This window comes from Balaenoptera acutorostrata, chromosome 5, assembly GCF_949987535.1.
Source record: "Balaenoptera acutorostrata chromosome 5, mBalAcu1.1, whole genome shotgun sequence".
In the NCBI taxonomy this organism is placed as follows: domain Eukaryota; kingdom Metazoa; phylum Chordata; class Mammalia; order Artiodactyla; family Balaenopteridae; genus Balaenoptera; species Balaenoptera acutorostrata.
Genome location: NC_080068.1, coordinates 109,599,261 through 109,627,029, shown reverse-complemented (window position 1 = coordinate 109,627,029; position 27,769 = coordinate 109,599,261). Strand labels below are relative to the sequence as shown.

At 40.6% G+C, this 27,769-nt stretch overlaps 1 protein-coding gene and 1 long non-coding RNA gene across 4 annotated transcripts in view; one reads left to right on the top strand and one right to left on the bottom strand.

Annotated features, from left to right (window-relative positions):
• The window catches only part of TET2 (tet methylcytosine dioxygenase 2), a 135,819-nt gene extending 134,340 nt beyond the window's left edge, over positions 1–1,479 (bottom strand). For all 3 annotated transcript variants that reach the window (XM_007190980.2, XM_007190981.2, XM_057546944.1), the window contains exon 1: positions 1,348–1,479. The gene's annotated coding sequence lies outside the window, so the exon portion shown is untranslated. The remainder of the gene's footprint in view (positions 1–1,347) is intronic.
• Positions 526–19,280, top strand: LOC130708246 (uncharacterized). The gene is made up of 2 exons (XR_009008379.1): positions 526–1,081; positions 19,095–19,280. It is a non-coding gene; the product is annotated as an uncharacterized LOC130708246 (long non-coding RNA).
• Positions 19,281–27,769: the final 8,489 nt, after the last annotated feature.

Below are 27,769 nucleotides of genomic sequence, written 5' to 3'. Positions count from 1 at the left end.
ATAGCCAGTAAATTTCACTTATATTTCACATTCGACCTTCTCAGTAGTCTATCCAGCCCACACTTTATTTGCCATAGGTAGAAAACTCTCCATAGAAACTTAGCTTAATATCGCTAGACGAGCAGCCCCAATGAAAGAGATTCAGCAAGATTCATGTGTGTAAGAAGGAGGAGGAGAAAGAGGAGAAAAAGAAAAGAAGGGGAAGAAAAGGGAAGAGGAAGAAGAAGAAGGAGTAGAAGAGGAAAGAGGATGAGGAGGAAAGAGACACAGAGAAAAGCAGAGAGATAAAAGACCAAAGAAAAGAGAGCAGCCAAGAGGGAAAGAGAAATTTGGATGGGACTGTTAGAAATCTGCTCTCTACGTCTCTGTTTCTTTACTGGGATTGGGTTTCATTTCTTTCGGCGCCCCTGACCTTGCAGTCTTCCAACTCTCCACACTCACCCCCCCCCCCCCCACCAATCCTGCCCGCCCGCCCCCTCCCCCGGCCTGCGCCTGCCTTTGTGTCTGCCTGTCACTTACCGGGGAACCCGACGAAGCTGATTCGGGAGAAGCACAAAGCCAGGACACAGATTTGCCCACAAATTCTCTCACACACATTCCCCAGGCTGGAAGGTACAGCCCATCGCAGAGCTGATGTACCTCGAGAAAAGTGGGTTCGGGTCTTATTCGGGGAACCAGAGAAACTATTCTTTCCTCTCTCGCTCGGCACCGCTAACAAAACGCGCGGACTTCAGGAAAAAACAAAACCCCACTGAGTGGACTCCTGTTCCACTCGCCTGACACTCGCTGAGCGCAGCCCCCGAAACGGGGGGACACGGGGCAGAAGGGGGCGGACGCAAACGCACACCCAGACCCAGAGCCCCAGCGGAGAAAAGGGTCGAAGACCACTCCGTCTGTGTTCTCCCCAGGGCGGGCGAGGATAAACCCGAGGCTCGTCTGCCTTCCACGAAGGGAGGGGGTGGGGAAGCTTCAAGGGGAAGGTCGTGCCCCCCACAGCTGAACTATTTTAGAAAGGAAAGCAGAGAAAAATCACTTTCCGGAGGATAAAAGGCCGGGAAAGCAGCCGGCCGGACTCCCAAAGGTAAGTTTTCTGGGCGAGGAGGACACGAGCCCTAGCAGGGGAGAGAGGAGGACACAGAACTACAGGTTTAAAGGGGGGTGGGGGGGAATTAAAACTATATTTGTCAGCCATGTTGAAGAGGCTCCAGTAATTTGTGAAGCTTCCCTCTTCCCTCTTGGTATTTGTGGGTGACACTGCAGGCTTTGCTCCCCAGTCCCCACAAGCCCGAGAGAAAGCGCAGGGGAGAGGAAAGGGAGAGTTTCGCGGCACAAGAGAAGCGCTCTGACCTCGTTCTCGTCTCTCAGCCTTGCAGCAATCCAGCAGTGGCAGTCGGGTCTCCTTTCTAACAAATCCTAAAGGGCAGCCATCTTGCTTCCTTCTGCTTCTCTACGAAAGCAGCCTAGCCTCCGCATCAATATTCATAAGGCAGTTTGACGTCTGTTCTCATCACTCGGCGGGGCCGGCGTCTCGGGGCGGCCGCGGCGAGGGGGCGGACGTGACTCGCATGCGAGCCGGGCCTGGGCGCGCGGCGCTCGCGAGGAGGCGGCGGGGCCGCCCGAGCTCTCGCCGCAGCCGCCGCTCTCCTCCTCCTCCGCCTTCTCCGCCCCGCTTCCTCCTCCTCCTCCTCCTCCTCCTCCTGGCCGCCTCCTCCCCCTCCACCCGGCCGCCGCCTCCTCCGTCCCGGTCTCCGCCGCCGCCCCGGGGCCCTCGGCCCCGGCTCCCCCGGAATCGGCTCCCCGCCCCGGGGCTCCCCGCACAAAAGCCGGCGGCCCCTGGGGCCGAACGAGGGGGCGCGCGGTCGAGGCCGGGGCTGGGGAGCCAGCGGGGGGGGCCGTGGGCCCGGAGGAGCGCGGGGCGGGGGCGCGCGGGGGAAGGTCCGGCCCCCGGGACCCTCGGATGGGTCTCCACTCCGGTGAAGGCGCGGGGCGGGCGCGAAGGGGGAGGTGGCGTGCGTCCCTGGCAGGAGGCTGCGAGACCCAGCTTAACCTTTTAAACTTTTTGCTGGTACCACACCCCACCGCCTCCTTAGAGTAGGTGGGCGCCGCCCCCGCCCCCACTCCCACCTCCTGGCAGGTATCCCCGCACACGCCCCCTCGCGCACCCACCCCCTGGTAGGTCCACCCGCCCCGCCTGGTCTCCGCTTTGGCATCCTCTCCACACAGTCGCTTTCATCTCGCTCAGCAGAAGCACTCCCCAGTTTCGCGGAGGGCATGCCCTTAGTGCTTTAGGGGCCTGTAGTTTTAAAGACTCGACAAATTAGGAAATTGACCCAGGCCCGCTTCTCCCCGCCCCGGCCCACCTTCTGTTTACTTTGGCCACGTGGGCTGGGAAGAAGGATTCACGCAGATCCGAGAAGGCTTTCGCACCAGTGACTCTCTACTTCGCGCTGGATTCGGTTGTAAGAAATAAATCTGCACTTTCAAATGCTTAAATTTACTCCCATAAGAGCCTCTATTTTGAAAAAATGTCCAGCCTTATAATTAAGCAACGAAGAAATCGACCCATAAAGAACTAAACGCCGAATGACGGACGCTCGATTTTCCCTGAAGTTCGGAATTCTATAACCACTCGCATCCACTGACAGATTTTCTTTTCCATTGCCGAGTAGTTTTACTTCTCTTTTTAATGCTTTTTTTTTTTCCTAATCATAAATTTTTAATGTGAAGATGAGATAAAGAACAAAGCCCATGTGAATTGGTATATCAGATGGTTTTTGAGATTTGCCCTCTATTCGAAGTTCTCACGTTACTGGCATTCAAATTTTAGATAGACCTTTTGGGCACATCTTTTACGGGATCACTACATTGTGATCACGATACTCTTAAGTAAACACAAGTTACTTTGTGTAGCTCACGGTTTTTTGTCCGCAAATTTCTTTTGAAGTCTTTACCTAATTTTATGAAATCGGAATATTTTCTCTTTGAAAAGGGTTAAAAAAGGAACTCTTCGTATGTGTCACGTTGTTACTAAGAAGAGCGTTTGAAGGGAAACACTGTTTATTCCACTTTGAGACAAAGTTGACTTCGATTTCTGGTTTTGCACTAGACTAAGTAAAATGTTCGTTTCCCTAAGCATTCATGTAAAATGAATTTCCATCTTTTCTAATCGTACACTCTAATGTGTCATTGAAGTCTTGGCAATTGCTAATGGACTTTAAGCTGTTTAAAAGGTGCCTTGTAATTTGTTTCTCAAGTCCAAAAAGTAAAGTTTTCCGAAGGCTGTGACGTACCGTTGTGCAGTGCACAGAACAGCAGAATTGTGGAAAGCATGAGCTTTGGAGCCCACAGAGACAGATGAATCTTGACTCCACCCTTACTAAATGTGTGACCTTGAGCATGGTACTTAACCCTTTGTGTATATCAGTTTCCTCACCTGTCAGACACCATCTAAAACAGTGTGGTTGTGAGGATTAAATATGACACTAAGTGCTCAGGTGGTTATTACTACTGGTTATTACTGTTACCAATCATAAGCCATCTACTTTCAAGAGTTTTTCTTGTTTAACTAGAAGTATAGAAGTAATTATATGTCTTCCTACATTGAATAACATGGCAAATATTGTATTGGCATGTGTCTGATATAAACACCCATATATTCCCTTATTTATATGATAATTGGGGAAATGGTCTGTAGGGTCACCTCCTTCTCATCTTTTAAACCTCTCTCTTTGTTGTAGCAGGTGGTTCTCGTCTACCTGGAATCATACTTGGCTTGCAGTTGGTTTTGCAACAGGCCCTGAACCTTTTCTTGCCAACTTCTTCCTTTGCACCTCCACCCCACCCTTAACCACCATGACATTTGTTAATTGAAAAGAACATGCCTTACTCCTCTTGGCTGTTATGACTTTTCAACAGCAAAAGGAAGTAAAATTCTAAAGGTCTCCAGGTGTAAAATATCTTAGTGAAATTTTGTATTGTTGATTTTTTCAAAACCTCTTTCTTACTTGCTATTTCTGGGAAAGATAAGCTATAGTGAACATAATCAGTTGTTGACTGGATATTAGTGCACATTTCTATGGGTAATTCAGAGCAAGCTTTTATTAACTGTGTGCATTCTTAAGATTTCTCCTCTTACAGATGTGGATAATCTATTTTTAAAAGATAATTTGCTGTTTTAACAGCAGTCAATTGCTATCAAACTCCTTACCATTTTCTTTTTTTTCTCCAACTAGAAAGACCAGCACTACTTCCACACAGAAAAATCCTTACTTCCTTACCAGAGGAAAAAAACTAATAGAACAAGTCCCACGACATGCTATTCTGTGTTAGAAAATTGACTTGATTGGGCTGGGCACCTGCTGTCTAACTCAATTGCTCGGTCTCTAAGCCTCGTAGGGTGGAGGCAGCTTCCTGTCTGCTCTGTCCTTTAAAGAGCTGACAACAGGGCTTTCCTGGTGACGCAGTGGTTAAGAATCCGCCTGCTGGGGACACGGGTTCGAGTCCTGGTCCAGGAAGATCCCACATGCCGTGGAGCAACTAAGCCCATGTGCCACAACTACTGAGCCTGCGCTCTAGAGCCTGTGAGCCATAACTACTGAAACCCGTGCGCCTACAGCCCGTGCTCCGCAACAAGAGAAGCCACCGCAATGAGAAGCCCGCGCACCGCAACGAAGAGTAGCCCCCGCTCGCTGCAACTAGAGAAACCCTGCGCACGGCAACAAAGACCCAACGCAGCCAAAAATAAATAAATAAATAAATTTAGATTAAAAAGAAAAAGAGCGGGCTTCCCTGGTGGCGCAGTGGTTGAGAATCTGCCTGCTAATGCAGGGGACACGGGTTCGAGCCCTGGTCTGGGAAGATCCCACATGCCGCGGAGCAGCTGGGCCCGTGAGCCACAATTGCTGAGCCTGCGCGTCTGGAGCCTGTGCCCCGCGACGGGAGGGGCCGCGATAGAGAAAGGCCCGCGCACCGCGATGAAGAGCGGTCCCCGCACCGCGATGAAGAGTGGCCCCCGCTTGCCGCAACTGGAGAAAGCCCTCGCACGAACCGAAGACCCAACACAGCCAAAAATAAAAATAAATAAATAAATAAATAAATAAATAAATAAATAAATAAATAAATAAAATCAAGTAAAACTTAAAAAAAAAAAAAAAGAAAAAGAGTTGACAATAGCAGCTTGCTTTACAATGCAAATTTCTTGTACTAACAAAAAAATAATAGGTGATTCTTAATTTCCTCCCCACCTGCAGAATAGGAAATTTTCTTTAAGGACTTGATTTTCTCTTTAACTGAGAGTTGTGGTGCATACTCCTTTGAAAGAATTACAGTGGTTTAACAAAAACATTAAATCATGGCCTGTTGTTTCCCATCTCCAAAAACACATTTCTGAAGTATGACATGATAAAGATTCTCTCCATGCTTAAAAGACAATTGACCTTCAAACAGCACAGCAGTCATTGCTGTGAAGGGACTTTCTTGTTTCTTTTGTCTAGTGACATTACTGCACACCATACAAAGGTACATATTTAATATAAGTAGAATGCCAAGTTAAAAAAATCCCCAAGAGATGAAACATTTATACAGAACACTTTAAATTATTGATATACATTATTATTATTATTATTAATACAAACCATTATCGTCTAAAGCCGAGGATCATAATATTATGAGATTCTTGATAGAGTCTCTTTTGTTAATATGATTTCTACTTACTTTTTTACTGACCTTGTTTCATATGGTTAATTTCTCTTTCTATCATTTGGAAATTTTAAAGAAATAGACACAAATGATATAATCCTAACACTCAAATCAGGAGCTTTCCAATGTGTGATTTAATGGGGGTAAAAATGAAATGTCAGATGAAACTCAAAAGTTTAATCCTGTTAAAATATTGTCAAAGGCGTTATAAGAAGAATATCAGGGGGACTTCCCCGGCAGACCACTGGTTAAGACTCCGAGCTTCCACTGCAGGGAGCATGGATTCAATCCCTGGTCAGGGAACTAAGATCCCACATGCCACGAGGTGTGGACAAAGAATATTAGGCTCATTAGTGAGACAAATCTCATGGAAGTATCTCCAGAAGTATTGCAAGTGTGTTGCTAATATCAGTCTCTTTTCTTCTCATAAATTCTGAATTCACAATCCAGTAACTACTCTTCTTATTCTCATCCAACTTTGGTAACGCATTTAATATCCCACTTTCTTCTTTTTTTTTTTAAATTAATTAATTTATTTATATTTTGTTTTTGGCTGTGTTGGGTCTTTGTTGCTGCGCGTGGGCTTTCTCTAGTTGCGGTGAGTGGGGGCTATTCTTCGTTGCGGTGTGCGGGCTTCTCATTGCAGTGGCTTCTCTTGTTTTGGAGCACGGGCTCTAGGCACGCAGGCTTCAGTAGTTGTGGCACGCGGCTCAGTAGTTGTGGCTTGCAGGCTCTAGAGCGCAGGCTCAGTAGTTGTGGCTCACGGACTTAGTTGTTCCACGACATGTGGGATCTTCCTGGACCAGGGCTCGAACCCGTGTCCCCTACATTGGCAGGTGGCTTTTTAACCACTGTGCCACCAGGGAAGTCCCCCACTTTCTTCTGAGAGGATAATTTTTCAGTTTCAGTGATAAACTTCAATAATGAAGTTTATTATATAGGATTTTATAGTTTTAAAAGCATTTTTGTACACTAATATTTTTGTGGTAAGGTGTACACTGTTTAATATTCAAAATCATATGCCACATTAAAATGGCATTTAATTCCTGTCTTATAAAAATGAAAAGTGAGGCTAAGTGACTTTTACTGCAATAGAGGATCACCTCTCAAACCCAAGTTCTGTGAATCCAAAATCAGGCCTTTTTCATTATGCCCAAACTATCCTCATATCTTTTCCTGCTCATCTTCCTCTAAGTTTTTCTCACCATTATTAGTACTAACTAGTATAAGAATCTTCCCTTCAAAACTCAAAATAATTTTCCATTATTCTGTTACTTAAAAAAAAACAACTCAACATCTGCATTTACATATACTACATTTACTTGTTAAATACTGGCTATGTACCAAGCATTGCAATAATTCTTGTACATTCATTATCTTTTAATTTAATGCTTAGCATAACCAAATAAGTTAGGTAAAAGCTTACTGAGAATTAACAGTTGAGTGATTTGGTTGGGATTAAAGAGCTGGAACCAAGGTCTAAATCTAAATCTAGGTTTGTCTGCTTCTAAAGCTCATGTCCTTGCAAGCTACACTGTTCTGTCTCCCCAGTTTAGCAGATACAGATATCTATGTTTAATGCCGTGATAAGTTTTTCACACAATTAGTGTGTGTGTGGGGGGGGGGTTGTTTTTTGGGGTTTTGTTTTTGTTTTCTTTTACAATAACATTAGTGTTCCCTATCTCTTCCTCATAAAACAAAAGCAGAAACAAAAACTCTTCTGTCTAAACTTTTACTTGGTTTTTTTTGTTTGTTTGTTTGTTTTTGTTTTTTAATCATTTGCTTTCTACCCTGTTTCTTTTGTTTCCAATTGTATGCTAGAAGTTGGCATGCTTGAACTTTTGGGAATAATGATTACATTTGTGTAATAAACAAATGTGGTATCACACTCCTGCCCACTCCCCCATCCCTATAACATATGTCTTACCCCCACTAACAAATTGTTTACGGATAAGTTCTGCTACCTGTTTTCAATATTAGTGTGGTGAAAGGATGTTGCACCCTTGATCTGCTCCTGATTTCCTTGAATGACTTAGGGTTCATTCCCGCCAAACAGGGAAGCTGACAGGTGGAAAGAGTGCCACCTACTGAAATTGTTCATAGGACATGGATCTTTGGGGATAAAATACTCAGAATGGGAGGGCACCAAATCTTTCCATTGGGAAAATGAATGAGACTCACCTCTGGAGCTTTTGAAAAATACAAATAACTAGCTTGCACTTCTCTACCCCCAGCAGTGTCTTGGTTTGATTAATGAGGTCTGGGATGGGGCTAGAGTAACAATATTTTTCAAAAGATTCACAGATAATCAGATGTACAGCTCTGCTGAAAAATCACTGGTATAGCTTAATGTGTAAAAATACGATGAAAACAATTAAGGCTTACACATAATATTAATAGTTAATGGGCACAAAATGTTGTCATTCATGGAGCATCCCATGACAAAAAGCAAACAGTGGGTATCTCGCTACAGTCTGGTGAAGCCCTCACACCTTTGCAAAGATGGAGCAAATTTGCCTGTGACTCCCTTTCTGTATTTCAGGTTGGTTAAATCCTTCTAAGTTCTCTTGTGGCAGGTTAAAAACAAACAAACAAACAACTCTCCTTTGAGGAAGAGATAAATAATTAGCAGCCAAAGAATGACCCAGATTATTACTAGTGAAAAGGAAAGAGCAGGGGAAAATGCAAGTGATAGGACTGATAGCCTGATGCAGTGGGGAGAAAGAAGTGTTGAAAGTTGCCTGAGTTCAACTTGTGAAGAATACTTAGGGATTTTTGTTCTAATAAAAAAAAAATCTATCGGTTGAGTTTGTCACATTTTTCTAAAAACATTTAAACCATTCTTTAATCCAGACAGTTAGACAAATTGATTCTGATTTCTTTCTTTTTCCAAAATAATGGTCATGCAATAGTTTATGAATGTATTACAAAGCAGCTAACTATTAGTGCAGTTCTTTCTGGAAGAAAGAGCTTTACAGATTAAACTAATTTTAGGTCCCCATGAGTTAAATTCTTCCCTTTCTTATGATATTCTATATGGAAAAGAAGGAAAAATAAAAAAGGAAGTAGGGTAGTCACTACTTGACATCCCATTTTCTTCAAATATTCTAAAGTGTGTTTTCATACTTTCCAGAGATGTGTGAGAAAAATCTAATGAGATCTGAATCAGTGCCAACTCAGAGCCTGTGGGAAGGCGGGGTAGTTTCCTGCACAGATCTACACCACCAACCTCTGTTTAATTTGTTTTCTTATTTTATATCTTAGAGTACAATACTATTACTATTTGGCAGAAAATCTCCTTGATCTGTCAGTAATTAGGCACGCCTCTAAGTTGAACATGGGTTGATTGCCAAGCAATTGTTCTGCATTTCACAATGACTTTAATCCCCAAGAGAATAAAGTACATTTAAGCAGTGAGTGACCACAAAATAGGGGTTCCTGAAAGAGAAGTTGGAGTAGAAGGTGAAAAGAAACACACACACACACACATTAAATCAGAACATCAAAAACACATGCTAAAGAAGCATTTCTTTGGGGGTCCCTAACATTTATTTCTCTGAAATCTTACGATCACTGACCCTAGTTAGACTGGGTAGAGAGAGATAAGGAAGTGAGAACTATTGAAGAATGGTGTGTTCAGCACAGGGTTGGGAGATGTCAGGTGGGTGTGATCCTAGTGGTGATACTGACACACTTTAATAAAGGAGACTTTCCTGATTCTCCTTAAATCTTAAAACATTAATAGCTATTGTCTACTAGTGAACAAGAACCAAAAGAGTCTCTCTCTAAATTTAAAATCCAAAAAAAAGGCTAAAGTCATAATTTTGGTGAGTGAGGGCCACTGTTAAAGGTAAAAGTAGTATCAAGTCACAAAACAGATAGTCAAAAAAATTTAGAAAGAGAAACTAGTAAAAGCATACTTATTGGAATGTTAAACACAGTCTGATATGAGTAAATGACATGGTTTAGGATTGTAGTCTAGACTCTGCTACTAAAAAACCTACCCAAAATCTTTAACATGCATGATCTCATTTAGTATTTACAATAATCTTTAAAATAGGTGAGACAGTTATGAATCCCATTTTATTTTATCTTATTTTTTAACACTAGGGAACATGTATTTAACACATGAGGGGACATGTCAGAGAGATTGAGTAACTTGCCCAGGGTTACACAGCAGGTGATACATTCTCAGACTTAAGTCTTCTTCAGTATTCTTTCCACAAACCAAAGGGAAACAAATAAACCAACTTTAATTCCTTCCTGGGGGCAGAAAAGAAGCTCTGATCAACCTGCGACATTGTATCTTAGGCTGATACATTTGTATTCCTTGCCTATGCTCACACAGGCAGAGCAGAATGCTACAGTAATGGAAACATTTAGGAAAAGTGTGTTTACTGTTTTTCGTTTATTTACTTGTTTATGTTTTAATGTAGGCCATCCACTGTGGTAGGAATTCTGTTCATTGCAAATGTGAGGGGAAAGATAATCTATTCCCTAAAAAACGTTTCTAAGGGGAAGAATAACAAGTCAAGACACTTTCTCAGAAATTTTAAAAAAAACAAAAAACTTTAGAAATGAAGTCTTGTTAGTCTCATTTTCCATTGCAAAATGGTTCATCTGAAGTTTCTAAACTGTCACAGGTTATGGTGATGCTTGAGATACTGATGTGTCATTTGTGTTTCAATTTCACATTCTTGAGAGGCAGCTTAATCAGCACATGACCATAACCAGAGTCAAATGACATCGTTACGAGGGTTTGCTCAGGAAATCCTCAAATCACAGAAGGATCAGAAACGGATGGAAATACCATCGCAGAAACATCCCTTAAAAGGTGTAATAATAACGACATATCTGGCCATTCTTGTTTCACATTAGTGGTAGCATTTCCCAGGCTCTGCTTTCTCAGCCTTTAAGAAAGGCTATATTTAAAGTTAAATTTAAATTAATTCTATATTTAAAATTAAACTTACATGGTGATGGCTCATTGCATTATTCTCACTTCAATATACTTCTTATTTTTTCTCTCATTCAGTGATATAACAGTGAACAAGATGTGTTCCCTGCCCTCCAAGAACTTATAGTCAAGTGGGAAAACAGACATGTAAACGGGTTATGATAAAACACTCTGTGTTGTGTGCTGGGGTGCAGTCAGAAGGGTGCTTACCTCATGCTTGCAAGCTCAGAGCAAACCTCCCATGAAAGTAATATTTAAGCTAAGATCTTAAGGATGAATAGGAATTATTCAGGCCAAGTAAAAAGTCAGAAAAGAGTGCTCGGTGGAGATAAAAGAATAAAAAGAGTATATGAAGAATGGGGGCAGGAGAGAGCACGACATGTTTGAGGGGAAAAAAAAAAAAAAGACACGTTCCAAATGACTTGTATAGGAAGTGAAGAGGGAGAGGGTGACCACTCAGGCTGTGGCCATGTGCAGGGACCAGTCACGGGGGTTAGTGACAGTCATGGTAAGGGGTTTGGGTTGTGGCCTAAGTGCAGTAGAAAGTCAATCACGGGTTTTCAGAGAGAAGAAAATGATCAGATTTGGATGTTGGAAATCTCTCTCTAGTAGCACTAGGGAGAGTGGATTGAGAGAACACAGTAGCAGGGGCTAGAACACCAGTGGGGAGACAGGGGTAGTGACTTAGGAAATATTAGAGTGGTCTTGGATTAGAGATTAGGCAATAGGAAGGAGAGAAATGGACAGGTACATGGGCGTCACAGAGGTAGAAGAAATGGAGCCTAGTAAGTGCTTGGAAGCACGGTGAAGCAGAGGCGGGGCTCCAGAATGTCACCCAGGTTTCTGACCTGGCTGGGGCAGTTGGTGGTGACTTTCACTGGAGATAGAAATGACAGGAAGAGAAGAGGACCTGGAAGTGGGACTTTGAGAGCTGTGGGAGAAAAAAAGAAATCAGTGATCAAAACATTAATTTCGAGGCACCTGAGGGACATACATGGGGAGACGTGCAGTAAGCAGTTGGATGGCTGAGCCTGAAACCTAGGAAAAAGATTCAGACTGGAGTTAGAAATTTGTGAATCATCTGCAGACAGATGGCAGTTGAGGGAGATACCTTTACACTCTGAGTGAGAAGAAAAGTGGAGCTCTAGGACAGGACCCTCAGAGGGACACTCCCTGTGAGGTTTCAGAGAAAGAAGAGGAGCCCCCAAAGGAGGAAACCAGAGGTGTGTGCTGTTGTGGGAACCAAGTTAAGGACTAGCCTCACGAACGAGGTCTGACCTGGTGAGCAGGGCCACATACTAATGAGCCGTCACCTGAGACGAGTAACGAGAACTGCCTTGAGTATAGCAGTGGGGCATTCCTTGCAATCCTTGGCCAAGTGAGCTTCAGGAGAAGAGTCCTGGTGACAGAAGCCAGACTGCCTGAGGTTGAAGGATAAACAGGAAGTGAGGATGTGGAGATAGGGAGAGCCGATGTTTAAAGAAGGTTGGCTACAGAGAGAAGGAAGCAGATAGCAAAGAAGCTCCAGGGCGTTGTCGGATGGAGGAAAGAATGTCTTAAGATGGGAAAGACTCCAGCACGTTTACTGATGGGAGAGAGCAGATTGAGGTGGGTGGTTAAAGATACAGGAAAGAAAAGAAAACTTACTGAACGAGGGCCCTGAAAGGTAGGGTCTTTTAAAAGAGTATTCTGCTGACAAGCTGAGGAGCATAGGCCTTACAAAGGAGGGGAGGACAATTGGTTTGGTGAGTTCATTTCATCGTGCCCTCCCTCCATCTCTCTCCCTCCCTAGTGGGCTCTGTAGATTTTCTTCACAAGTTTCATCATTGCTTTGGAGAGAAAGAGGAATGGGGTCTGTGAAATGTATTATGAATTAAATGCTGGTGGTTGGACAAGGCTAAGGTGGTGTCTATAATATAACATACATTTCTAGAAATCAGAGCTTCCTTCAAAACACAAGGGTGTATTATAAAACACTGCAGGTAATAAATAAATACTAAAGGGATCCTACAGTGGCGGGAGAATCTCCATCTGGGTGATGTGCAGTGATGGCTAAGGTTTCTAATCCATGCTTCGCACTATAATGACAGCTCTGTGATCCAAGAATAATCATAAGAATATATACCAAATATTGATGGTCTACTGAGTGCTGAGCACAAAGTACATATTATTTTTATACTACAAGGATCCTGCAAGGTAGATATTTATTTTCAGTTTACAGGTAAGTAAAGGCTCAGAGAGAATAAATAAGTTTCTACAATCAAAGAGCTGGTTAATGGCTCAACTAGCACCAGAACGATGTTTATCTATTTCAGATTGTGAGCACTTTGCACTAAGTAACATGATGTATCTTTCAGAAATATCTCATTGAAAATTATTTTTGCTCCCGATTTCCCTCATAGTTATGTATTATTATGCAACTAAAATATCTTCTCTCTTAGATAATTGCGACCAACCAACCTAGGAAAAAATTGGTATTGGTGTGCAAGGGAGAGAGAGTTGGGGAAAAACTAGATCCAGGCATATAGAGATTAATGAGAGAAAAAGAATTACCTCCAGCATCACATATTCCTTCAGCTTGCCTATTTCCTGCATGCCGCAACTAAAGATCCCACGTGCGGCAACTAAGACCCAGTGCAGCTAAATAAATAAATAAATATTTTAAAGGTACAGAGATATTTTGTCTGCCTAGAGCTGAAAGTAATTACACAACTAAACACTTAAGTTGCAGTTATGACAGGCACTACAAAGGAAAGGTTCGGAGGCTGTGGGGGAAGATACAAGGAAGGATGCAACCCAGTTTAGAAGTCAACTTAAGCTTTCCTTGAGGAAGTGATAATTGGGCTGACTTTTGAAAAATAACTAGAAATGAACCAATCAAATGGGGTGTGGGGAGAGGAGTCTTGTTTCAGTCAGAGGGAACTGCACACGGGAAAGGCCAAAAGCAGAAATGGATGTGTCATAAAGCCAGTGTGGCTGCAACCCAATGAGTAAGTAGGAGAGTACAATCAATGAGGCTGAAGATAGGCAGGGACCAGGACATACAAGGCCTTGTAGGTCACATTGAATCTGTTTTTGTCATTATATATTGACCTAACCTGCTCAGGATCCATCCTCACTTCTGTCAGAGAATGATACTATGATTTATCCTTGGGAAACTATAAGCAGATAAGGTAGGGGACAAAAAGAACCAGGCATGGCTTTCTTGACAGTAGAGAGGCCATCTTCAGCCTAATCCATCTTGTGAGCTAAGCCTGGCCACAATGCTTGCCCTTGAATAGGTCTCAGTAATAATTATCTTAAGAGAACAGAAGGACAAACTTCTCAGGCAAAAGAAGTGACCATAGCAAAGAGAATATATCCGTTGTAAAGACTCCCAGTTCTATCTCAATGGTAAAGATCAGCCTGAAGCTCTCGACCACCAGATCACCCTGAACCTAAGGGATGATGATGTTGACCTTTTCAGACCCTCATGACTTCAATCAACTAAAGCTTGGACTCTGTCAACTGCCCAAGTCTCTGTCAACTGGCAATGGTACATGAATATGCATGTACCATTAGCTTAAAACTTCCCCAGTTTCGCTGTCTGGGGAGACACTGCTTTGGAAAGATCCCCAGTGTTCTCCTTACTTGCTGCAAGAGATAATAAATCCTTCCTTCTCCCAATCTTTGGCTTGGTTGTGTCTTTTGGCTCAATATCCATCAAGAGGTGAACTCAGTTTTTTGGGTAACAGAGCCAATCTTCAAACCATGAGGTTTAGGAAGAGTCAGTCTACCTTCAGCTTCAAATGTGGGCCCGTGTTGAAGCAGCCATGGCCAATCAGAGCATAACCTCCTGCTCTCCCCACAGGAATGGTTAAGAGAGGGAAACATGCAACCCAAGCCAGGCCAATCAGAACCAATAGGGCCAACTCTGGGCCTTTTGCTGGTGGTGTTGGCTATTGCAACCAGAGGGAAAAGCTCAGTTCTCTCAAAGGAAATGTCTCTCTGTAGCCAACACAGAGGAGAGTAGTGCTGAGAGATTATGTCCAGCTAACATCGCTGAATAGATCTGCTCCATAACTTTTCGGGTTTGTGAACCGGTAAATTCCTCTTACCAGGCAAGCCTGTTTGAGATATATTTTAGTAACTTAGATCTGGAGGAGTCTTGATTTCTTATTTTTTTTTTTTTAAGTGGTACAAGGATCAAAGTGTGGTGACAGCTAAAGTGTGGAATTAGCTGGGTGTAGGTAGGAAAGAGGCAACGAGGACCTCTTTCTGTTACCTGAAAACTGGGTTCACCTTGTTATCGAACCAAACTTGGGTCCCCTCACCCATGCACAATAAAGCCAATCTACTGACACTGGATTGTGGTGAAGGAAAGTGCAGCTTTATTGTAAAGGCACCAATACAAGGAGGATGGGTGGCTTGTGCTCTAAAACCCCAAACTCCTTGGTGGTTTTCAGGGAGAAGTTTTTATAGGGAAAATTTGGGGTGTGGGCTGCAGGGTGTGTGACTTTCTTCTGATTGGTTGGTACAGGGCTGTGTTCCAGGAATCTTGTGCTCAGCCTGCAATTACCATCCTCCACCTGAGTGGGGGCCTTAGTTCCTGCAGAAGATATTGTTATTATACTCCTTGAGGAGGAACCAGGACCCTGCCCCAAGACTGCACTATTGTTTCTTGACTGTTCCTCCCTTGTTTCTGCATTCCCTCCCTTCTGTGATTAGTAACAGTTTGACTCTACACTTTGGAACTCAGGGAAGGTGAGGAGGCTGAATGAAGCCTATTTCCTACAAATAAGAAACGGGAGACACGGAAAGGACTTGTACCTGGGAGGACCCCACAGGGTCCTGCTCCATTTCAGCCTCTTGGTGGATGTCAAGCCAAAAGCCACAACCAAGCAAAAGATCGGGAGAAGGGAAGATTTATTACCTGCAGCCAGTAAGGAGAACACCGGGGATCTTTTCCAAAGCAGTCTCTCCCCAAACAGCAACATTGGGACAGAATCCAAACTTCAGTTAATCAAAGTCATGAGGGTCAGAAAAGGTCAACATCATCACCCCTTAGATTCCAATTGATCTAGCGGTTGAGCACCTGAGTTGGGGGGGGGGGGTGGATTTAAATCCTGTAAAACAGCTCTAGACAGTGCTTGACGCTAGTCTTTACCATCAAAATAGAACCTGGAGTCTTTACAACTGATTTGTTATCTTTGTTATTGTTACTTCTCTTGCCTGATAAGTTTGTCCTTCTGTTCTCTTAAGATCATTATTACTGAGACCCGTTCAAGGGCAAGCATTGTGGCCAGGCTTAGATCAAAAAAATGGCATAGGCCAAAATGGCTTCTCTTCTGTCAAGAAAGCCATGCCTGGTTCTCTTTCTCCAAGGATCCCCTACCCTATCTGCTTACATTTCTTTAGCTGAGAAGTGAAACACAACAGTTGATTAACTTGTTATCTGTGGTATCTTGGGACTCAGAGTATGGGCCTACTGAGACTGGAGATTAGAAGATGTGTTCTTTTTTTTTTTTCTTTAAATAGTAATGTACTGGTTCTTTATTTATTTTTAAACTTTTAATTTTATATTGGAGTATAGCCAATTAACAATGTTGTAATAATTTCAGATGCACAGCAAAGGGGCTCTGCCACACACATGCCTGTATCCATTCTCCCCCAAACTCCCCTCCCATCCAGGCTGCCACATAACATTGAGCAGAGTTCCCTGTGCTATACAGTAGGTCCTTGTTGGTTATCCATTTTAAATATAGCAGTGTTGTACTGGTTCTTTTTTTGTGAGGTTTAGTGAGCTCCGTTAAGAAAGGGACAAGCTGCAGTTAAAGCTGGTTTGTCTGGAAGCAGTGAAAACACTAAGAGCAGCCCTTTAGCCCTTGTCCTGAAATCCCAAACAACTAGGGGTCAGAAACTTTATAACTGTTTGGAGTTTGAAAAAGTAAAGGCCTCTGTTCCAGTCTAAATTTAGTGCTAGCAAAAGTGGGGAGGGTAGAATGAAATCAGAAGATAAGATTGAAATCAGGAGCTCCACCCACCTCTGTTGACAAAACCTCAAGGTTAATTGTTAGAAGACAGAAACCACCCCTTTGGGATCTAGAATCAAGGATTAGGCCTCAGTACCAATGCTGGCTTTTGTTGCTAACTCCCTGAATTTATAGGAAACAAATAGATTGTAGAGTTTACTAAACTTTTAAGGAACTTGGGTTTCCAGAGTAACTCAAACACCCATAAACTCAGGGCTGTGATTGCTCAACCCCCAAGGCAGTACTCAGTATCCTAAACCCACACTAACGGAAATAGCACCAGTAGTAGAGTGTGATGACCAGAAAGTAAAAACTCCCCAGTGCCTTTCTCACCCATGGCCATAGAAGACATATTACACGGGAGATCATCCCCGAAGACAGATTCCAGAGTAGACAAAAGGGGTCCTCAACAAATTCACTCCAAAGCCAAGGCAAGGGATTCCTCTACTCCTGTCCTGCAAATAGTCCATTGCATGCCACCCCTCCTCCCATTTCCCCTTTTTCAAATAGAAGTTTTCATGGTAGTTATTTTGTTTCCTCCTCACAAATATACATTGTTTGTTGGAGATGATTAAATGTATCATTTTACAATAGGTTTCTGAACCGGGAGGAATGCACATTAACAAGAGAGTCTAGACTCAGTCTGGTTGCAGTAACTGGGTAACACTTGAATGGTGCTGGTACCTATGCTTTTGATTCCATATGATATTATTGCTTAATGTAGGCTTGGGGAATTTTGAATTTTTAGGTATAAGAAAAAGATGTGTGGGTGTTGTGCAGCCTGGAGGTGAACTATAGTAAACATCTGTGTTTTGACCTATCAGGAATCCATTTCTTCTAGGTCCACTCCCTAATTTTCCCAGAGGAACTACAACTTTCATTACATGTGACCAGGTGAATCTGACTTCACTTTCAGTTTCAGACATGGCCAATCAGAACATTGTAAACTTTTGACTTTAGTGATTGGTTCTGGACATCCTAACCACATGTTGGTATCTAGGTCAGTTAAATCAAAAGCAACAAAACAGTTCTGGGGCTGGGGAAGAGGCTTTTTTTTTTTTTTTTTTCTGTTGGGATTGTTGTGAATGCAGAATATAGGCCTGGGTTTTCTATCACCTATTGTAAATGAAGAACCTGCCTGACAATAAAGCTAAAATAGACCAAATAAGAGCATTTGACTCATTTGAGTCACCTCATTTAGCTGAACCTAAAAATAATCTATCCTTGAATTTTTCATTACGTGAGTCAATCCCCCCCACCCCACTTCCCACTTTCTTGGGGGTAATCTAGTTTATGTTGGGTTTATTTCCTTACTAATTGAATGAACCTTTAAACCCAAGAGCAATGGGAAGTCATGACTGGATTTAATCAGGGATGTGATCATATTTGAGATTTTCGAAGAGCAAGTTTTGTTTGAGTAACTCTTCTTGAAGGAACACCAATAAAATGTTTCCCATTTCATTCCCAAAAAGTAATGAGAAAGAATCAGTTGGCTAACTGTTGTACCTATATTTGTACCCAGTGTGTGTAGGGAGACCAAATCTAAATGTGGTTAGGGGTCACTGGGGACAAGGTAGATGAATATTGTATATACATTGTTACATTCACTCTTCTTTAGTGTCTACTATTTGATCTCCCTTCATTTGGCATAGAATTGTATCCATGTATATTTTTGTACATTCACCAAGCCAGTTAGCATTTCATAGATGAAATGACTAAGGTTCTGGCTCATTCACTGTTTGTGAACTGAAAATTTGAAAAGATAGTTGGTAGGACTCCTATTTCTTTTCCAAGATAGAAGTATAGTAAGCATTTATCATGAAAAGATGGAAGAGAATAGGCCCACCAATTGCTATAATTACCTATAGCAAGATGAAGAATGATTTATTAGCATTAATTATGTCACATGTACATATATTAATTAAGACTAAGAAGAAATGCTGGAAATTGTCTAATGAAGTTAGAAGTGTTCTGTCTGGGCTTCCCTGGTGGCGCAGTGGTTGAGAATCTGCCTGCTAATGCAGGGGACACGGGTTCGCGCCCTGGTCTGGGAAGATCGCACATGCCGCGGAGCAATTAGGCCCGTGAGCCACAACTACTGAGCCTGCGCATCTGGAGCCTGTGCTCCGCAACAAGAGAGGTCACGATAGTGAGAGGCCCGCGCACCGCGATGAAGAGTGGCCCCCGCTTGCCGCAACTAGAGAAAGCCCTAGCGCAGAAACGAAGACCCAACATAGCAATCAATCAATCAATAAATCTTTAAAAAAAAAAAAAAGTGTTCTGGCTGTCTTCCATCACTTAAACTAATCTGTTTTTTGGGTTTTTTTTATTCTTTTAATCTTAGCCCATGGGTAAAAGTAAAGTATACAACTTGTAGATCACATTTTAAATGTTACTGCTCTCCACTTCATCTCCTTTCCCTACTGTAGGCTGGATTGTGGACATGATGGTAAGAGCCAGTGTTGACCATGGGCCATGCAGAAGAGGACAACCCTCTAGAAGAGGCAGAGCAACAAGGCAGAAGTAACCTGGATCCCTTAATGACCACCTGGATTGGAGCCACCTACCTACCCAAGACCACCCATGAGAAATAAATAAATTCTGTTGTATCTAAAGCATTGTATTTTGGTGGCTCTTTATTTCATCAATTTAGCATGTACACCCATAAAATACAATGGATTATTTCCAAATAATGTGTGTGTGTGTGTGTGTATGTGTGTGTGTGTTTGTAGAAGATTAGGTGACCAAAAACTAAACAAAAATCCAACTTTTCCTTTATTCTCATGATATATTGGGAGTGTCCTCTATGGCAATGGTTGTCAAACTTTAGAATGCATAAAGATTTCCTGGGAAGCTTCTTTAAAAAGATGATTCTGGATTCTATCCCCAGAGATTCTCATCTACTAGGGCTGGAGTATGGTCCAGGAGTCTGCATTTTTAAACAAGCTTCCCAGATAACTCTGATACAAGTGGTCTGAGAACTTTACGTGTAGAAGATCTGTCAACACTATCCATGATAAACTGTGTGTGCTTTATGAAAAGTAGGGATATGTAACAGAATAACAAGGGTATTTCTAAATTCATAATTTTGGGGGCACAAAAATTTAATTTGATTAATCAGTTTATGTAAAAGTAATGATCTTATAAACTGTTACTCTTTTAAAATTAGTTTGAATTTAATTCTATCTAAGATATAGACAGAACTTGAAACATTTAATTCTGCATGTTCTAAAAATGGACTTGAACTATGCTAAAATTATAAATAATGATTCAATTATAGGAAGTGACTGAAAATCTGAAATTTATATCAGAAAGATATAAAGAGATAGACTTTTTGCTGCAATATTCAGTTCTGTAGGGATGAAATAGAAGTTCTAAACCCTCACTTAAACAAATTTAAGGATAGAATGACAAGCTTAGTATTCAATTCTTAGATGTTTCTATAACTTTCTGAAGCAGAAAGGTATAAGAAAACAGGTGAGAAAAATGAAAGGAAATGCTAAACTAGGCCCCTCTCACTTCAAATCCTCAAGTCTAAAAAAAGGTTTAAGAAACATTTTTAATCTAATTATGCCTTGGTAGAAAACAAGAGCCAGCCAGGGGGGATGGGGGTAGGGTGGGGGAAGGCCCCAGACTCTACACTGGTAAACTCTTTCCTTCATTTTTGTTGAATTATGTATCTTTTACCTCTAATATATATTTGTTGTGAAGAAAAGAGGGCCTATTTTTCAGCTGAGGACTTATTCCACTTCCTCAGAATGCAAGAAACATACAAAAAGAGGAAAATTATGACCTAATGCAAAATTTCCTTCAAGGCATCTATGTTCATTTCATGGTGGGAAGGAGCTGACACAAGGAGACCTGAGCTGCAGGAGAGAAACATATTTCTCTTCCAGCCACGTGGCTTTAAATTCCTCTCCTCAAAGGAGGAACCAGTTGGACCTTACATCTATGCAACTTAAAGAGGTGAAACTTCTCACACATTCAGTTTTTTCAGTGGCTTTTTCTCATGATTAAGTAGTTTGCCTTTAATGAACATTTTAACATGCTCTTGTAAACTGTTTTCATTCCAGAGGAAAGAATGTACTTTACACTCTGATATTAACATTATTCCTGAGTATACACCCTTCTCCCCAAGAGATTCAAGCATTACTTTGTATAAACAGATTTCTAGAACATGAAGTCTTATTTAGTATAAAAATAAATTTAAAAAGTAACTACCAATCAATATGAAATTTCTTGACAACCTGTTGTGTATCTGAATTTGGGCAAAATACTATTATCTACTTTTTATTGCAAAATAAAAAATTTAAATTATTTTTATTAACATTTTAGATATTTACACAAAGATACTCAGTGTGTCACACCACTATGAAGAATAATTGTGTAACATCATGCCAGTAATATGCTCCTTAGTGAAGACTTTTAGGAAAGACAATTTTGAGAAAAGTGAGTCAGCTTTTTAAAATGGCTTTCTGTATGATTTTAAATTCTATTGGTATATTTTAAAAAGTTTAACAGTAAGTAGCATTTTTCCTCATTTAATGTTACCACCACCCTACCATCTTCTAGTTGTGAAATCTCGTGATTCATTATCATTAGAAAAGTTTAGAAAGTTCTGATGGTATAATGCCTGAATTGGCTTCCCATTGGAATATTCCAGTGGCAAGATACCAACCTATACATATATTTTACACAATGCTTCCGAGCCACAAGATTTCCTTCTTTATACCAGTGTTCTTTTCCCTCTATAATTCTCAACATATTTTACTGAGGAAGAGTGACCTAAAAATCCAGGTCACTGAATTTTGTTGGTGAATTTTGCTTAGTGATTGGCTAAGAGATATTTGCATTAATAAGTTTGAGAGTATTGGGGTAATTCACTGGACCCATTCCCAGAAAAGAAAATACTCTTTTTGAGACTTTTATTCAACAAGTTAACCTGTTAACATTCTAAACTAATGTTTCCTTTTGAACAGAAGCACAAGATGGTAAGCATGAAGTCTAATTTACTGTTTGACAGAGTTTGTTATTCAAAACTAGGCTTCTGTGGCCAACTCTAAGTGGTGGAGGTTTGGGGTAAACCCTCTTGTGGTTTTACAAGTGATTGTCCTTAAAATCTGAGTTTCTTCAGATGAATCCACTTATGCATCAGTGAAGCCCACAGCTTAAGAGTAACCTCCTCACTCCCCATTCTATTTTAACCAATAGCTAAGAGTAGGTTTAGCCACAAGAAAATTGGTTGCACCCATAATGTCATGGTGTTAGGGACATCTGCCAACTGTTTCAAAACCTCGAGGGCATTGGCTGGCATCAGTGAAACAAATGGAGTTTAGCTGTGCAAACTGATTTTGTAAGTGCTTCTGTTTCTACTATGCCTCCTGGAATCTCATTCAAATACATTTTGCAATAATGTGGTTACTGCCTTATTGATCTCTGAAAAAAGACAAGCACTTTACTTTTTAGAGGAGAAAATGTTCTCATCATATTAGGTTAAGGTCCATTTATGAACCCCAAGTACTTTTCATTTCAGCATAGATTTTTTCCATCTGTCCCTCGAGCAAGTTCTTTGGCCAAGAAGCACATCTACAAAAGCAGATAGTTCGTCTGGATTTCCCTAGAGGATAATAAATAATTGAAATTTCTATGTTTCAAAAGTATTTGAAATTATGATCATAGTTTGTGATAAAAGAGACATGCCTTTCCATAGGTCCAAAAGTGTTTAGAAAATATTCTCAAACAGCTTACGTGAGGGATTACACTAGTACTCAATTGGATAGACTTCTTTTCTTCCATGAAGGGGCACAGAGTGAGTTTTCTTATTAAAAACATGTGTCAAAGATTTTTTTTCTACAATCTATATATTATTTACCACTTAGAAAGAAATTTATGTATAATTTCCTTCTTGGAACTGGTTAACAGTCCTTGTCAATCAAGATAAATCTTAGGATTCAATAATATAAAGCTAATAAAATCAAAATCTGTGTTAAAGTGGATTTTTTATTTCATTTGTTTCTCACATTCTTTTTGAAAGAGGATATTTTGATCCATAAAATGTAAGACTTGTCAGGACTTCCAGAATTTTTATTCTTGCTAGAATACTGTGTAACAGAGGTCCTGGAACATGGGAAAATACTGACATTTAAAGTTGCTAGATTGTTTCAACTTTTACAAACCCAGCAACTTATCTATGATGCTAATTTTTTATTGAAAAATAGTTATTGAATCTAGAAGGTATACTCCTGTTGGGCACCTTTATAATTACATTAATCAAATTTTAGTTTATCAGTTTCCAATGAATTCTACTTATTAGTGTAGTTTTTTAGGTACCCCACCCTATCATTTGACAGGTACATACTTAGAATTGATCATTCCTAAAATAATACTTTCAGGGACATAACCCTTAAACCTTTTAGAAAAATGCCGGTAAGAGCTGAGTCATAAAGGGTCCCAGCAGGAAACAGAGTGCATACTCAAACAAGAATACTTTGAGAAGGGTTTAATAAAGAGATATTACAGATGTTTGGAGAAGGTTTATGAAAAACACAAAGGAGAGCACTGCTATCATCTCTAAGCCTGGAGGGGCAAGTTGAGGAAATGGTTACCAGCACCTGGAAGAGAAGCTATGTGTGGAGTAAGCCAACTTGAGAGGAGCTATGAAGGACAAAGCCAGACTGAGGTGACCCCACAGGGAAGGAGTCAGGGAAGATATATCTCAAATTTACTCTTTCCCCCTCTGTGATCCATTACCATGTCTTCCATGGGCTAAACTGCACTGCTTAATATGGTAGCTTAGTCACAGATGGCTGCTGAGTAATTGAAATGTTGTAAGTGTAAAACATAGACCAAATTTTGAAAACATAGTATAAAAAGAGATTGTAAAATACATTACTAATTTTACATTAATCAAAAATAGGAAGGATAATATTTTGGACATCTCACTCCTGGGCATATATCTGGAGAAAACCATAATTCAAAAAGATACATGCACCCCAGTGTTCATTGCAGCACTATTTACAATAGCCAAGACACGGAAGCAACCTAACTGTCCATCGATAGAGGAATGGATAAAGAAGATGTGCTACATATATACAATGGAATATTACTCAGCCATAAAAAAGAATGAAATAATGCCATTTGCAGCCATATGGATGGACCTAGAGATTATCATACTAAATGAAGTAAGTCAGACAGAGAAAGACAAATATATATGACATCACTCATATGTGGAATCTAATTTTTTAAAAATGATATAAATGAACTTATTTATAAAACAGAAACAGACAGATTTCAAAAACAAACTTACAGTTATCAAAGGGGAAACGTGGCAGGGGGAGGGATAAATCAGGAGCTTGGGATGAACATACACACACTACTATATATAAGATAGATAACCAACAAGGACCTACTGTGTAGCACAGGGAACTCTACTCAATATTCTGTGATAACCTATATGAGAAGAGGATCTGAAAAAGAATGAATGTATGTATGTGTATAACTGAATCACTTTGCTGTACACCTGAAACTAGCACAACATTGTAAATCAACTATACTCCAATAAAATTAAAAAAAAAAATGAGAGACTGTAAAATATCACATTACTAATTTTACATTAATCAAAAATAAGAAGGATCATATTTTGGACATATATATTCAATGTGTGTATGATTAAATATTAACATATATTATTAAATATATATTTATCAATATATGTAATGTTTACTATAAGTAATATATAGGATGTATTGTTAAAACCGATTTCACCTGTTTCTTGCTATTTTAAAAAATGTGCTACTAGAAAATTTTAAATGTTTGGAAAATTATTAAATTTAAAATATATTTATATCATATCATATATCACTTCTCTTGGAGATCGGCAGGATAAACCCACCAGCAGTTAGAGAATGTAGGAGTCTGCTGATTCAGTTAGTGACAGGCCAGCTTTCTATAGTAGAAAGTAGGATGGAGAAGGATGGAGAGTGGACCTGGAGGGGCCAACAGAGATATCTGGCTGAGGCTGTAAATAAAGAAAATTAACAGCAAACGATGTACCATAAGTGAGAGGCTGTATGTGTGTGTATGTGTGTGTTGTGTGTGTGTGAGTGTGCATGAGATTTCTATTGTTGACCAGTGGAATAATTTGTTAGCAAACTTGTTAGGACATTTCACATCATTGAAGACTAGCATTTTTTTTTTAAAAAAAACAGCATTGGGAGTGGGCCAAATAATAGCTGTGCCGTTTAGAATTGTTCTGAACTTATGCACGTTCCATCTTGCTAAAGTGTAAATACAAACTGAAATTCATATTATGGAAATACCTTTAGCACCTGGCAAGTGGAAGACATAATTTAAAATGGTTTTCTGGTATGGTGTTTTGATAAAAATATTTGACGGAAAATTGGATTAAAATTTTTTGATAAAAAAGATTTGTTTAAAAAAAATCTTCTGTTGAAAAACTTTTGCTTAATTTGAGACAATTATCTACTTATTCAACAGATATTAAGTTGGAGCACCTTCTCTAGTCACCCATTGAGCTTTTCAGTCTAATATTAGGAGATATTTAGCAAGTAAGCAAGCAAGCAAATAAATAATATTAATTTCATAGAGTTTTCTATATCAAGAAGGAAGAAAAGGCTAATGTATAATGACTGAAGATTATTTTTTTAGATTAGGGTGGTGCATTTGTTTTCTACTGCTGTTTAACAGATTAGTATAAGCATAGCAGTTTAAACATTATCGTATGGCTAGGTAGGTCAGAAGTCTGGCACAGTGTGATTGGGTTCTCTGCTCAGGATCTCCCAGGCTAAATCAAGGTGCTGGCTGGGATTCATTCTCATCTGGAGGCTCTGTGAGAAAATATGCTTCCAAACTCATTGCTGTTATTGGCAGAATTCGGTTCCTTGCAGTTGTGGGACTGAGGCACTTGTTTCTTTGCAGGCTGTCCTCCAGGGGCTATTCTTCCCTCCCATAGTTTGCCCACATTCTTTGACTTCCTCCAACCTCAAGTCAGCAATGGCATGTGAAATCCTTCTCATGCTTTGAATCTCCAACTTCTACTAATGGCCAGAGAAAATTACCTATTTTTAAAAGGCTCATATGATGAAGTCAGGTCCACCCTGCTAAGCTCCCTATTTTAAGGTCAACAGATTTGGGACCTTGATTCCCTCTCCAAAATCCCTTCACAGCGAGAGCTAGATTAGAGTTTGATTGAATAACTGGGAGAAGGCATGTGTGTACACCAGGGCTGGGAATCTTGAGGGGCCATCTTTGCATTCTGCCTACCACAGGTGGTTAGGGGAAAAAAGCCTCTCTGAGGAGTGTCCATTTGAATTAAGGCCTGGATGATGAGACAGAACCAGTCATAGGAAGGTCTAGGGGGAAAGCATTAGAGCCAGAGAGAATAGCAAAAATCAAGACTCTGAGGCAAGGCAGAGATTTACTTAGTCAAGGAACAGAAAAAAGCCACCAGGATGAAACTGTGCTGTGGGAAAGTGAAAAGAGATGAAGTCAGAAAAGCAGACTTCAGGGCTTCCCTGGTGGCACAGTGGTTAAGAATCCGCCTGCCAATGCAGGGGACACGGGACATGGGTTCGATCCCTGGTCCGGGAAGAACCCACATGCCGCGGAGTAACTAAGCCCGTGCACCACAACTACTGAGCCTGTGCTCTAGAGCTCACGAGCCACAACTACAGAGCTCACGTGCCACAACTACTGAAGCCTGTGCCTAGAGCCCATGCTCCACAACAAGAGAAGCCTGCACACCACAACGAAGAGTAGCCCCCGCTTGCCACAACTAGAGAAAGCCCGCGTGCAGCATCGAATACCCAACACAGCCAAAAAAATCCCGAAACAAACAAATAAATAAATAAATAAAAAGGAAAGCAGACTTCGGGTCAAGGGAAGGAATTTTGAATTTACCCTAATTGCAATGGTTTAACCTATTGAAGGGTTTGAGTGAGGGATGTTTTCAAATGACTAAAGAAGATCTCTTTTCTGGAGTACCCTCACCAAAATGCACACTTGGTAAAAAAGAATGAAATAATGCCATTTGCAGCAACATGGATGGACCTAGAGATTATCATACTAAGTGAAATAAGTCAGACAGAAAAAGACAAATACCATATGATATCATTTATATGTGGAATCTAAAAGAAACGATACAGGGACTTCCCTGGGGGTCCAGTGGTTAAGACTCCACGCTTCCACTGCAGGGGGTGAGGCTTTGATCCCTGGTTGGAAAACTAAGATCCCGATCAAAAAACGATACAAATGAACTTATTTACAAAACAGAAACAGACTCATAGACTTAGAAACCACACTTATGGTTACCAAAGGGGAAACGTGAGGAGGAGGGATAAATTAAGAGTTTGGGATTAGCATATATGCACTACTATATATAAAATAGTTGACAAGGACCTACTGTATAGCACAGGGAACTCTACTCAGTACTCTGTAATAACCTATATGGGAAAAGAATCTGAAAAAGAATAGATATATGTATGTGTATAACTAAATCACTTTGCTGTACACCTGAAACTAACACAACATTGTAAATTAACTATATTCCAGTATAAAATAAAAATTTTTTTAAATGCACACTTGGCCAAATTCTGGTGTACAGATTCTTTCCTCATGTTCCATACTTTTTCTGGTGATTTATCATACAAATATCAGATTCTTGTGTTCTTGTCTTAATGAGTACAAGACTTACATTTGCAATCCATTTCACTGAATTTGTTTTTATAGTTTTGAGTGCTATGATACACTATTGATTATAGTTTTATAAAGTGGATACAAATAAACAAATATTGTAGAGAGAACTTTAAAAATTAAAGTCTTTAATTTCCTCTTTGTGACCGCCTAGAGGGGTGGGATAGGAAGGGTGGGAGGGAGGGAGACGCAAGAGGGAGGGGATATGGGAACATATGTATATGTATAACTGATTCACTTTTTTATAAAGCAGAAACTAACACACCATTGTAAAGCAATTATACTCCAATAAAGATGTTAAAAAAAAAAGTCTTTAATTTCCTGATTGCATAGTCTTTGACTAAAATGGAGAAGTTCAGTCCAATTAATACTAGAAAGATTATTCTTTAAAATC